The following is a 13268-nucleotide window of genomic DNA, read 5'->3' as shown; positions in this document are numbered from 1 at the left end:
AATAGCCCAAGCCCTGATCATTTGAGTCTACAACCCTCTACATGCATTGGTAATGTCATGAATCACTTGGAAATGTATAGTGGATGCATGCAAGAAGGGCAGGGTATGCAGTCATGGAAATGGTCTCAGCAATAGAACTATGGATGCAAAGGATATATGGCTCCATGTGGCATTAAGGACCACCGTTGAGGCCCTGGATGTCTGGAATAAGATCCTCACCATTGGGATAAGGTATGCTCCTTGAGGGAGTCTTTGCAAGGTATTGCAAACAGTCAGTCCCACACAGTCAGCCTGCAAAAGTCGATTACAGCAAAGCCTTCTTGTGTGACTGAGTGCGGGCTCTATAGCTCGATTCGAAGAGGGCATCCTCCCCTTCGATCTAAACTAAAAATCTCCCCATTCTGCCCTACGGTTTGGGAGATACGCTCAGTTTTGTGCTCAGAGGTATTGTGGGACAGGCAGCAATCCTACACAGTCAACCCGCAAAAGTTGATTACAGCAAAGCCTTCTTGTGTGACTGAGTGCGGGCTCTATAGCTTAGTTCGAAGAGGGCATCCTCCCCTTCGATCTGAACTAAAAACCTCCCCATTCCGCCCTACGGTTTGGGAGATACACTCAGTTTTGTGCCCAGAGATACTGTGGGACAGGCAGCAGTCCTACACAGTCAGCCCACAAAAAGTGATTACAGCAAAGCCCTGATCATTTACTGTCAGAGATATTTTTACATAGCCTCGTAGAGGGGATCGAGGACTTTCATTTGAATCAAAAAGTTTGGCGATCGGAGCTTTCTAGCTCAAGATATCGTCATTTCTGTAACAAGGGGTCTGGTGGACTGCACTTGGGATGGCAGGCCACAAGGGTAAAGCAAAGGCCCAGGAGGACTTCCAATGTGAAATAAGGGACTCCCGTGCCTCAATGAACAATCCTAGCTCAGCCCAGGAGGATCGTGAAGACATGTTTGAAGAGGGTGCCCCCGAGATAGACCGCTTATCTATACTCAATCAAACTTTATGCCAACATGAGACCCGTCATGCTAAACGACATCGAGAGATGGAGCAACGCCACAGGGAGATGGAAACCCGCCCGGATCACCGTCATTCCGAGATGGACTTACTCATTGAGCGCATGGGCACCCTCATCCCCGCCATTGCCCCCCCCCCCCCCTCGAATCAACCCAAGGAATATGTCATATCCCGTGAGGCTAACCACCCTCCCCCCTTGCAGACCGGGCGTAGCCCATAAGGTCTCGGTGGTACCCATGGCATTCCCCATAGCACTTATGAGACGGGTGAGCCTTCCACCTGACATGATGAACCCCTCCTTCCCTCCCCGGTTATGAATCCTTCAAGCCCATCCTTGGCACCCCAACTCCCCCGTAACGAAAGCTGTTTGCACACTCAAGGGAATGGCTCCAATGCAATTCTTGGGCAGCATGGAATGCACGGAGTACATGGGCAGCATGCACATGTCAATGGGCAGCATGCATATGGTAATGGGCAGCATGCACATGGCAGTTTTGGACAGCATGGACATTTTGGATAGCAAGGTCCTAATGGGCAATTTGGTCCTCATGTAATGCAAGGGCAGCATGGCCCCCATGGAAATTTTGGACAGCCAGGGATTGGACAGCAAGGCATGTATGGGCAGCATGTAGCACATGGCATTCATGGGCAGCAAAGCCCAAATGAGCTGCGTGACAAGATTGTGTTTACTAAATTTAATTGGCAGTCCTCATCCCCAGCTGAATTAGAGGAATGGACCTCTAAATTGGAAGCCTATTTTCTCATCTACCCCCGTACGAGGCGAAGATTATTTTTGCCTCCCTTCATTTAGAAGGTTTTGCCTACACATGGTGGAGATTCGTTCAAAGAGAAAATGAGCAGTTTCGTGATTGGGAAGAGTTCAAGATGCATATAATCCAAGTTTTTGTCTCCCCAGTGGAAAAAGAACACTTGGCTAGGCAATGGTATCAGTTTGATCAGCAAAATCTCACCGTGAGGGAGTACACCAACCAATTTATGAACCTATCCATGTATGTTGAGGCAGTCAGTGATGAGGCCAAATTGCATAAATACATTTATGGGCTAGATGCGCATCTCTTAGTTGATGTAATGGCTCAAAAGCCAGCCACCCTGTTTGCAGCCATAGAATTGGCTGAACGCTATGGTCGGAAATACCATCGCAATGAGGGCATGCAGCCCATTGCAGGACAGCAAAGATACCCTATCAGACAACCCCCATATGCTAGTAATTATCACAGCAACAATGCAAGGAATGGCAGCCCCAAAATCCCTACTTACCCCACTTTTAATGCTGAAAGGAAATATGGCAGTTTTGGGACAGCACACCCCTCCAAAAGTGACCCAAAGTATGTTGAAAATAAGACACGGAATGGCTTCAGTCCTAACGGTCAAAAATTCATTCCTCCTGAAGTTGTCAAGGATTGAAAAGCTAAAGGCTTGTGCTTTAAATGCGGGGATAAGTACACAATTGATCATGCATCCAAATGCCCCTTTAAGAATGTCATTGTCAAGTTTAATAGCATGTATGTGCTAGAAGATAGTGACAAGTTAGAAGAGGACTTGCATGACAACTCTCCCATGATGACACTTGCTGAAAATGCTGAATATGAAGAGGATCTTGATACCGATCAATTTTATAACTCACCAAACGGGTTCCCTTTTGACCCCAGTGGCTGCCCCATTGATGACATGCTTGGGAATGACCCTTGGCACCCCTCATTCACCACTATATCAGCTTGCTCGATCTCCATGGATACATGGACCGGCTCTAGGAGCCCGAACACCCTACGAGTACATGGTAACATTGATGGCAAGAGTGTATACATTCTCATAGATAGTGGCGGCAGCGCACAGTTTTGTGAATAAATCAACTCTTGGCTGTTTGACATGTGTTCCCACTGAATTACAGCAACCTCTTCGAGTTCAAGTGGCCAATGGAAATGAGGAAGTGAGCTCCCATGTATGCACACAAGTGTCTCTTATGCTGGCCGAAAATTACACAGTAAAGATGGACTTAATTACCCTTGATATGGGCCCCATGGATGTTGTTTTGGGATGTGATTGGCTTCAAAAGTTGGGAAAAATCTCTATGGACTTCTCTCAGTTGTATATGGAGTTTGTAATGCATGGGCAGCTTGTACACTTGGAGGGAATCAAAGAAATTGCAGATTTTCAGCTTATAACAGCAAGACAACTCAAAAAGGAATTCAAGAAACGCTCCCAGATCTTTGTCTTGCATTTGCATAAGGATAATGATGACCAACACACCTTGGGGAAGTAAAATGCAGCACTAAAAGTGCTTTTGGCTGAATATGAGGACCTATTTCAGCCCCCCACTACCCTTCCCCCTCAGAGATCGATGGATCACCCGATTGACTTGGAGCCCCATGCCAAGCCCATCAATAAACCCCCATATCGACTCTCTAAATGTGAGAGAGAGGAAGTAGCAAAGCAAGTCAAGGAGCTCACTAAAATGGGATTCATAGAGCCTAGCTCTTCCCCTTATGCCTCCCCGGTTCTATTGGTTAAGAAAAAGGACGGATCCTTCCGGTTGTGCATTGACTACCGTGATCTCATCACCGTCAAAAATAGATACCCCATCCCTCGAATTGATGACTTGCTTGATGAACTCAAGGGAGCACGCTACTTCACCAAGATTGATTTGCAATCCGGTTACCACCAAATCAGAATGAGGATGGGTGATGAAGTCAAAACAGCTTTTTGGACTGACCGTGGCTTGTACCATTTCCTTGTCATGCCATTTGGGCTCACTAATGCACTCGCCACGTTTCAGAGCTTAATGAACAAAATATTGCAGCCATGGCTTTTCCAGTTTGTGTTGGTATTCTTTGATGATATACTCATTTACAGCAAGTCACTGCATGAGCATCTGAAGCATGTCAGGCAAATTTTTGATGTACTAAGAGAGCACCGCTATTTGCCAAAGAAAGCAAGTGTATCTTCATGCAAACAGAGGTTGAGTACTTGGGACACATTGTTAGTGAAAAAGGCATCCAAGCTAATCCTAAGAAAGTGCAATGTGTCCGAGAGTGGCCCACCCCCCTACCACTACCTCCTTGCGTGGTTTTCTTGGCCTCTCCTCTTTTTATCGGAGATTTATTCGCCATTATGCCACAATTGCAGCCCCGTTAACAAACAAGCTGAAAAAAGAGGCTTTCCTATGGGATGAATTGGCTGACAGCAGGTTTCAGCAGCTGAAAAACTTGCTCACTTCAGCCCCCATCCTCGTATGCCCCGACTTTTCAAAGGATTTTACCATCCAGTGTGATGCTAGTGAACGGGGTATTTGTGCAGTCTTGCTGCAAGAACACGGGGTAATAGCATTTGAGAGCCGAAAATTGAATGATAAAGAGAGAGAGTTGCATGTCTATGATCAGGAGATGTTGGCAGTCATTCATGCTATCCAAAAGTGGCATCACTACTTGTATGGCATTAGATTTAAGGTGAAAAGTGACCATCGTGTGCTCAAATACTTCTTGACTCAGCCCAACCTCACTCCCAAGCAACGTAGATGGGTGGCTACCATACAAAACTATGACTTTGAGATTACCCACACCCGTGGTAAGGACAATGTAGTGGCTGATGCACTCTCTCGTATATGGGCATGCAAGGTTTCATCCATCACTGAACTCCACCATGATTGGATTGAAGAGCTCCAAGAGGCATACTTGCTTGATGCTGAATTCAGCCCTCTTTTCCAGAAATTACAGCAAGGTGTCATGGATGACAACTCCCAATATCAGCTCCACAACAGCCTCATTTGGATCCATGGCCGTATTGTGATTTCCCATGCCTCTCCTTTCACCCAAAGGATCCTTGAAGAGATGCATTCTTCACCGATTGCTGGCCACTTAGGGGTCTTCAAAACATATGACCGAGTTTCAAAAAGCTTCCATTGGAAAGGCCTATGGCGGGATGTTAAAGACTTTGTGTCTAGATGTGTACCTTGTCAACAAAATAAAGATAGCACTCTTGGACCGGGTGGATTGTTGCAGCCCTTATCTATCCCCGAAGGAAAATGGACCCACATTACCATGGATTTCATCACTGGTTTACCTACAACTAAGAAGGGTTGGGATAGCATCTATGTGATAGTTGACCGACTCACTAAAGCAGCCCATTTCATCCCTACAAAATCTTAGTATACAGCATCTCAAGTTGCCACTCAGTTTATGGAGCATGTTTTTAAGTTGCATGGCTTACCCCACGTCATAGTACATGACCGGGACATCAAATTTATGAGTCAGTTTTAGCAGACAATTTTCAGCTCCATGGGGACCAAATTGGCTCCGTCTACAACCTATCATCCCCAAACGGATGGGCAGACCAAGCGAGTCAATAAGTAGCTTGAAACCTATTTGCGACATTTTTGTCATGACGTACAGAATTCTTGGGATGTATGGCTGCACTTGGCTGAATTTTCTTACAACAACTCCACTCATTCGAGCATTGGAGTCTCTCCCTTAAAAGCATTGTATGGTTATCGGGCATCCCTTCCTACCGTGACCTTCAATGAAAAGCTCAACCCCCTTGGAAAATAAGAGTTGGACCGCATGCAAGCTTTACTTCAACAATGTTAGGTAAACCTCAAAAGGGCTCAAGAGCACATGAAGCTCCATGCTAATGCAAAAAGAAGACCCCTTGACTTTCAAGAGGGTGAATTGGTACTCCTCAAGGTCCCCAAGTCCCGTTATGCTACACTAAAGGACAGTTCTTGCAACAAGTTGGCACACCATTACTATGGGCCCTACACAATCATTAAGAAGGTCGAGGACTTGGCTTACCGCCTCCAACTCCCTCCCATTACTAAGATCCATAATGTCTTCCATGTGAGCCAATTGAAACCTTTCATTGGCACTCCCAAAGATCATGTAGAGAAGCTACCCCCCATAGATGAGGAGGGCCTTATCCAGTATATTCCTGAAGCGGTCATTGGGCAATGTGAAAAGCAACTCCGCACCCGTTCCATACATAAATACCTAATCAAATGGCAAGGCCTACCAATAGAGGAAGCCTCTTGGCGCCCAGCATCTATCTTGGATGAATTTCCACACCTCAAGGAGGACGTATTGACTAGAACTTAACCATGACACCTGTTTTGGGCTGCAGTCTGCATCTGGACAGCCACCTGTTTTGCACCAGTTTTGGTCCTAGTCCATTTTCGGCCCCATCCCCCATACATGGACTGAAAGTACACCTCGAGGGCTCCGTGTCAACACCTCACTTGTCCCAATCGGAGTTCCCTATAGGAAGTTATGGTTGTTTTTCTCCAGCCATACCATCTGGGACAGCACATTAGTAACTCCTGGACAGCCCTCTATTTTGCAACAATTTTGGTCCTGACCTAATTGCAGCCTCGCCCCACCCACATGGGCTGAAAGTGCATCTCATGGGCTCCGTAACGACACCTCAATTGTCCCATTCGGAGTTTCTCACACAAAGTTATGGCTGATTTCCTACAGCACACCCTTACAGGACATGACCACATCCCTTGTTTTTTAGGACAAAAACTTTATGAGACGGGATGGTTTGTAATGAGCGGGGATCACAGATCACAGGAACATGGCATGGGAACATACCAGTCACACTGATGGTATATAAGGTGTAAGAGGGTATTTTGAGTCATCACAGAAATTACCAAGAAACTCTCTTTTCACCTTCTCAAGCTTCCATGGCTTCTTCTTCCTCTTCTTCTTCTTCCTTTTTCCCTCTTTCTCTCTCTTCTTGCATTTCTCTCTCCTCTCCCTCTTCTCCTGCAATCCTTCTCTCTCTCCTTCCCCTTAGTTAGGACAGTTAGGTCTCTTTCATTACAAGTAGTAGGCTTCCCTCCCTGACACAAAGCCACCATTCAGGTCCAAGGAGTCAAGAGTCGAGTCAATGGAGCAGCCATTTGTTTGGTAGCTGAACAAAATTGGCCAAGGAACCAAAGAATACAATGGCATTGGTCCAACCCCAACGTGGTTAAGTCTGAAATAGGACATCATACTCTGGATTTCATACATATGCATTAGCAATCATATGAGTATGATACAAACTCTCACTCACTCAGCATTGGTCCAACACCACCATACCATAGAAGTAGTAGGCTTCCCTCCCTAACACAAAGCCACCATTCATGTCAATCCAAGGAGTCTAGAGTCAATGGAGCAGCCATTTGTTTAGTAGCTGAACAAAATTGGCCAAGGCACCAAGGAATACAATGACCCTCTTCAAATCGCCACATGTCGATCGGTTAGCATAATCACCAAGAATGAAGCATAACATAATCTCATTTGGATAACATAGAGACAAGGCCATCAAGGCCACCAAAAAGCAACTACCAATAGAACTCGATGAAGCATGCCAAAAATCACCATTCTCTATGGAAGACTCATGTAGGTGAAGGACCTCCAACTACAAACTAAAGACCAAGCATCCTCCAAGCTTGAAAAGAAATCCTAAGAATTATCAAGGTAAGGCTAATAAAGAACTCTCAAGCCACCTGGATAAAAAAGTCAAAATGAAGATTAGTGATATGAAAGATGATGATGGAAAGTAGAAAAAGAGAAGATACCTAAGGTACTTGTGGTCAACCAACCCAAACAATCAAATGGAAAGTTCACAAGTTCAAGCACACTTAAAGTGAGGACATAGAAAAGAAATCACCAACAAACAAAGTAAAGTGTATGAGACACAACTACTATGTGTGAACCCATTCTAAAGCATAAGTAAAGCACAAGGTATAACTAGATAGAGAAACACACAACCAAAGTAGATGAGATTAGCATAAAAATGAACATTATCCCAAAGAGTGAACACGAAGGCAAGAAACAACAGCCAACATACACGTTAGCCAACAATCAACCTAGGACAATGTGCAAACAAGGTGCAACATACCAAGGCAAATACACAAAGATACACAAATAATAAGTATAGGAATATACAATTAATAAGCGCAAGGAGCCGCCCAACGCCCAACCAAGAGTAGGCTGAGTGAAAATGTAGATTTCCTAACAAGAGAGGTGGCACAAATAGGTCATTCAGCCAAAGAACTAGTCGCCTAGCACTTGGATCAAGTCCCAGCAACAAAAAGCAAGGATTGGTACTAGTAAAGCACAAAATCAAGATTGTACAACGACACAACACCAAGATCACCAACACAGACCTTTGATACCAAGTGAATGGCACATGTGGTGGCCAACAATAACTCTACACTCCCTCTCTCTCATTGGATGGGATCCAATACAACAAGAATGGAGTGGAGTATATATATGCTCTACAAAGAGACTCTACAAAGAGACCCAAGACAACTGAGCTGGCCCTAAATGGACTAATAAGTACAAGGAACTGCCCAACCCTATCAAGAGTAGGCTAAGTGAAAAAGTATGTTTCCTAACAAGAGAGGTAGCACAAATAAGTCACTCAGTCAGAGAACTAGTAGCCTAGCACTTGGATCAAGTCCTAGAAACGAAATGCAAGGATTGGCACTACTAAAAGCACAAAATCAAGACTATATAACACGACACCAAGATCACCAACACAAACATTTGATGCTGGGTGAATGGCAGTCCAATATAGCAAGAATGGAGTGGAGTATATGTATGCTCTACAAAGAGACCCAAGACAAGTGAGCTAGCCCTAAATGGACCGATAAGCGTAAGGAGCTACCCAACCGAATCGAGAGTAGGCTGAGTGAATACGTAGGTTTACTAACAAGAGAGATGGCACAAATAGGTCACTCAACCAAAGAACTAGTCGCCTAGCACTTGGATCAAGTCCCAACAACGAAATGCAAGGATTGGCACTACTAAAAGCACAAAATCAAAACTATACAGCAACACAACACCAAGATTACCAACACAAACATTTGATACCAAGTGAATGGCACATGTGGTGGCCGACAGTACCTCTACACTCCCCCTCTCCAATTGGATGGGATCCAATACAACAAGATGGGAGTCGAGTGTATATACACTCTACAAAGAGACCCAAGACAAGTGAGCTGGCCCTAATGGACTAACCAATTGCCCATAAAGGAGCCAATTCAAAGTCTAATGAAGAGCCTAGCACCACAAAATGCATATTGCCCATAAAGGAGCCCCTAAATGGACTAACCAATTGCCCATAAAGGAGCCAATCCAAAGTCTAATAAAGAGCCTAATACCCATGAAATGCATATTGCTAACATTATCTTCAATTGCACCATATTTTCTTTTATTTTCCCTTAGGTTAGCTTTGATACTCATAGATGTTAAACATTTAATCTAGGTTTTCATACTTCTATTCAAGTGAATACCACATTGCACGTTATTGTTCCATGGTTGGGAATGTCATTTACACTATGCACCTCCCATCTATCTACATGTGAGTATCCATGTGCTTCATGGTGCTATTGTGTTGGGCATTCCTCTCATGCACTTTGACATATCTACCCCAACCACCCAAATCCAAGGAAATCCATCACATGCTTATTGTGACTATCATTGCTTGGTATACTTTGGGGCGAATTCCAAGTGTGTTTCACTCCCTTGGATCCTTAATATTTCTACTTTCGTTTTTAAATCTCGACTCTCCTAGGATGGCTATTTCTCTCCTTGAATGTTTTTCAGTTAGGCCTTGGAACAAATTTTTGGTATAGTTTTTTCTAGCCTCTCATTAGAGCTTCTGTAACCTTTAATAATGTCTATCAATGTCTTTGTTGCACAAAACAATCCTAAACACAATAAATCCATACTCAATACTCACAAACATATCTATTGTGCTCTTATTAGTTTTCATTTTGTCCTAAGCTTCAAATGGCAACTCCATTTATAAAAATGGCAAGCACTAAATTGAAGATGTAATAGCCAGTATGATTCAAAAGAACAAGGCTTTTCATCTAAAATAGTATGAAATGCATTTAGCTTTAAAAGGCATTGCCATTCAAAATTGGCTTTAAATGCAACACACAAAGCATCAATTGACAAATCATCTTCCAATGATGAGAGAAAGTGGAAGTACTTTAAAGGTTGAAAGTACAATCATAACAAAAGTGAGAGTAGGTATAAACAACATTTGACCTTTTGAAGTAGAGGAACTGTCATATCATAACTGAAATTTTTACATTTGTACATTTACAATTACTTAGTGACATAAATCTTAGACATAGAACTATAAACTTTGTTGAATGATCTTCAATTTCACATGTGGTATATGTCATATCTAGTTTGCACTGTCCATTGGAAAGTCATCAACTCAATGATTTTATGGGTTGAACATAGCAGCCAAGTGGGTAACCATTCAAGAAAACTCAATGATATAGTATGCTGTAGTATTAACAGTGCAAATTTGTAGTTGGTATACAGACTAGGAGTACCAAACTAAGACTCTGCATAAGAATATAAACACTTCCTATTATCCACTAGTCAGTAATAGCTATGTTTTACACAATTACCCATTTAAAACGTTTCCTAAAGGCAAGCCCTTACCACCTTGCTTTTGGAAGTCAGGAAAGTAGACCTTGGCACAACCATCGAAAGACGTATGCAAAAAGAAATATTCTATAATGTGTGCATCCCCCACGTGGGAAGCACCTAAGAAGAGCATGAGGAATAGAAACGAGTAAACTTACCAGGGGAGGAATCACAGTGTTCTTGTGGGACGTGGCAGGCGAGCTGGAGTAATACACCATCCATGCCATGTTTCCGAATTTCAGTAACCGCAAGGTCTCCTCCAAATCGTTTCTATTAGACCTCCTTGTCTTGATATGATAAAAACTTGAGCCAATATCTCAGAACAGGCCCAAACACATGCCAATAGGAAGTTAATGTAACGAACTGGAGCTGAGATACCGGTTCCAGTTCATCACATCAAAACGAAGAACTTGAATGATCTTCAAAAACATTTAAACAAGATGTTGATGCTCGCATAGCTTCGCTCATGTCACTTTTAACCAATTGCGTTCTTGAGACTGCTATAAAACAAATATTCTGTAATCGGCAAATGATGTGCTGAGAGGCATTCAAATACGACCATATGCCCATTGGTAGCGAAGAAGGCATTTGAATCTCTATACAAGCATGTGTTCCCCATTGAGTCTGATAGGTCACATTTGAGGAGATGCTGATCAGAACTGCTAATGTGAAAAACCTGAATATCTCGAGAGAGAAGTCAGCGAGTACCAATGGAACATTTGATATGCAAGGGACTCCACGATAAACCACCCACAGAATGTTTTGCAGACAGCTTCAAGTATGGTGGATTTGACAGGCCAAATAGAGATGGGTTGTTTTGAGGATGGTGTAGTCTTATAGATCTACTGGAGGAGAAGGCAGCACTTGAGATGTGCAAGCCATATGCAGAAAACTAGTTTGCAGCAGAAAAGGACACACTGGAAGGAGCAAAATCTCAAATCGAAGGAAAGGAGAGAGATTTTGAACCTGAAACAGAGATCTTGTAGAAATGCACAAGATGCTGAAAGAAATCCAGATGTATGTAAGGGACGTATACACAAAGGTGACTGAGATGCAAGGACAACTGCAAAGGATCTTCGTGGAACGAACGGTTCACAAAGAGATGGATGCATTGCAGTTGACTGTGCATCTCAATCACCTTTGCGTATATGTCCTCTTCAATCTGGTGCTACGAGGCATGTCTGAGATGCTGATGTTCCACAAAGAGATGAGCGTAGGTAGGTAGGTATCCATGAACGTTTTCAGTGACTGTAGCAAGTGTACTGATGTTTGTAGAGTTATTACAGCCATGGTCCCACGTGTCTGTGATTGAAAGCTAGAGCTTCTTCGTGAAAATCTTGTTGGAGAGCTCCATCTTCCTCGTGGGCGACTTCATCTCTCACTTGCCACCATGGAGGACGGTCTTCTCAAGGGAGCTTTGTCTAACCTCAGCATCCGCAGGAATACTGTTCGGGATGCCCAACAACGGCTCTGAAAGGCGCTCTCCAAACATGGCTGCAACAGCAGTGTACAGAGATCTGGACGTTCAAGCCTTGCTAAGAACTAAGAAGCCTTTGATGGCATTCAAAATGTTCGGTGAGGGGACCTGCCGGCTGCCTGGGCCCTGCACCCAGGCCCTTGCTCGGTAGAAAGACCCCGGGCGTGCAAGGACAGCTTTCAGTAGGTTAACCTGAAACGCGTAGAGGGCTAAGGGGGGGGCATCACGAGAAATTCGAGGTCTAATATCGATTTTTTTATTTTTAGAATCTTTGACACAATTCTTTTAATTTATTTAAAGAATACAATTTTGGGTGGTTTCTCGTCACGACTATGTGCCACGAGGTGGGGGGAGTTGGGATCGATGGTTGAGGGGGGCCGTGGGAAATGAACCGGTGCTTTTGGCACGAAAGTAAACCCCACCACAAAAGTAAACCCTCACCAAAATTGGTAGTCGATCCCACTAGAAAAGGGGGGTTTGTGAGCAATACGAAGTTCCACTGGGCACGTCGTCATCGATGCGAGGCCTTGCCGTGACTGAGCCTTCACGAGCAATCATCGCCCTTTTCATTGGGTGGGCAAATATTCGTGTCGCCCCCACCCCGTTGGGCCATTTGCTGCATCTTTTTTTTTACTGCTTCTTTTTTTTAACTGCGTGTGCCATCGCTATCGCCAGAACCATCTACCATCTATCTCCTTCTAATCATTGCCATCCCCATCGCCATCACCACAACCTCGTCCGTCTAACTCAGCACTGCGGGTCTAAAGAAGAAGGAGAAGCACCGCCTGTTGAGGATCGCCATTGTGTGGAGGAAGAAAGCAAAGGAGGAGAGAGAGAACGGGGAGACAGAGGGGATCATCGAGCATTGACGGGTGATCGTGCAACCTCAGCAGCAGTGGAGAGAGAAGAGGTGCAACGTGGAAGGCAATTCCTCAAAGGCCATCCCCGAGCGCATCGAAGGTATCTCAGAACCATGCATAAATTGTTGAGATGATTGTTTCTTGATGATCGCTTTGAAGGTGTCAATTGCATCAATGCCCATGCATGTCTTAATTGCAATGCATGTCCTAATTACAACCGTTGATCCCAACTCACCTATACAATTAACTTGCCGTGACTGACGCTCCATACTTGTTTGAAATTGGGTTGATGTCCATACTAAATGCATAATTTTATTGTGGTTTTGTTCGTTGTTTAATAATGTGAGCTGCACATGTAGTGGAAAGTGAATTTGATACCTTCGTACACATTGTTTGTTGTTTGAAAATTAAGTATGATCCGCTTCTTTCACATTGCTTTACATTCAATGCGTTCTTT

At 44.0% G+C, this 13268-nt stretch overlaps 1 long non-coding RNA gene across 2 annotated transcripts in view; it reads right to left on the bottom strand.

The window, feature by feature from the left end:
• LOC148026390 (uncharacterized) overlaps positions 1 to 12128 on the bottom strand; it is a 63611-nt gene extending 51483 nt beyond the window's left edge. For both annotated transcript variants that reach the window (XR_015692833.1, XR_015692834.1), the window contains exon 1: positions 10633 to 12128. This is a non-coding gene — a long non-coding RNA (uncharacterized LOC148026390). The remainder of the gene's footprint in view (positions 1 to 10632) is intronic.
• Between the last annotated feature and the right edge of the window lie 1140 nt (positions 12129 to 13268).

The sequence above is a fragment of the Lygodium microphyllum genome, chromosome 13 (assembly GCF_053477565.2).
Source record: "Lygodium microphyllum isolate KBCC chromosome 13, Lygodium_microphyllum_v1.1.10, whole genome shotgun sequence".
Classification (NCBI taxonomy): domain Eukaryota; kingdom Viridiplantae; phylum Streptophyta; class Polypodiopsida; order Schizaeales; family Lygodiaceae; genus Lygodium; species Lygodium microphyllum.
Note: the sequence above shows the minus strand (reverse complement) of the source record. Positions and strands in the feature narration are given on the sequence as shown.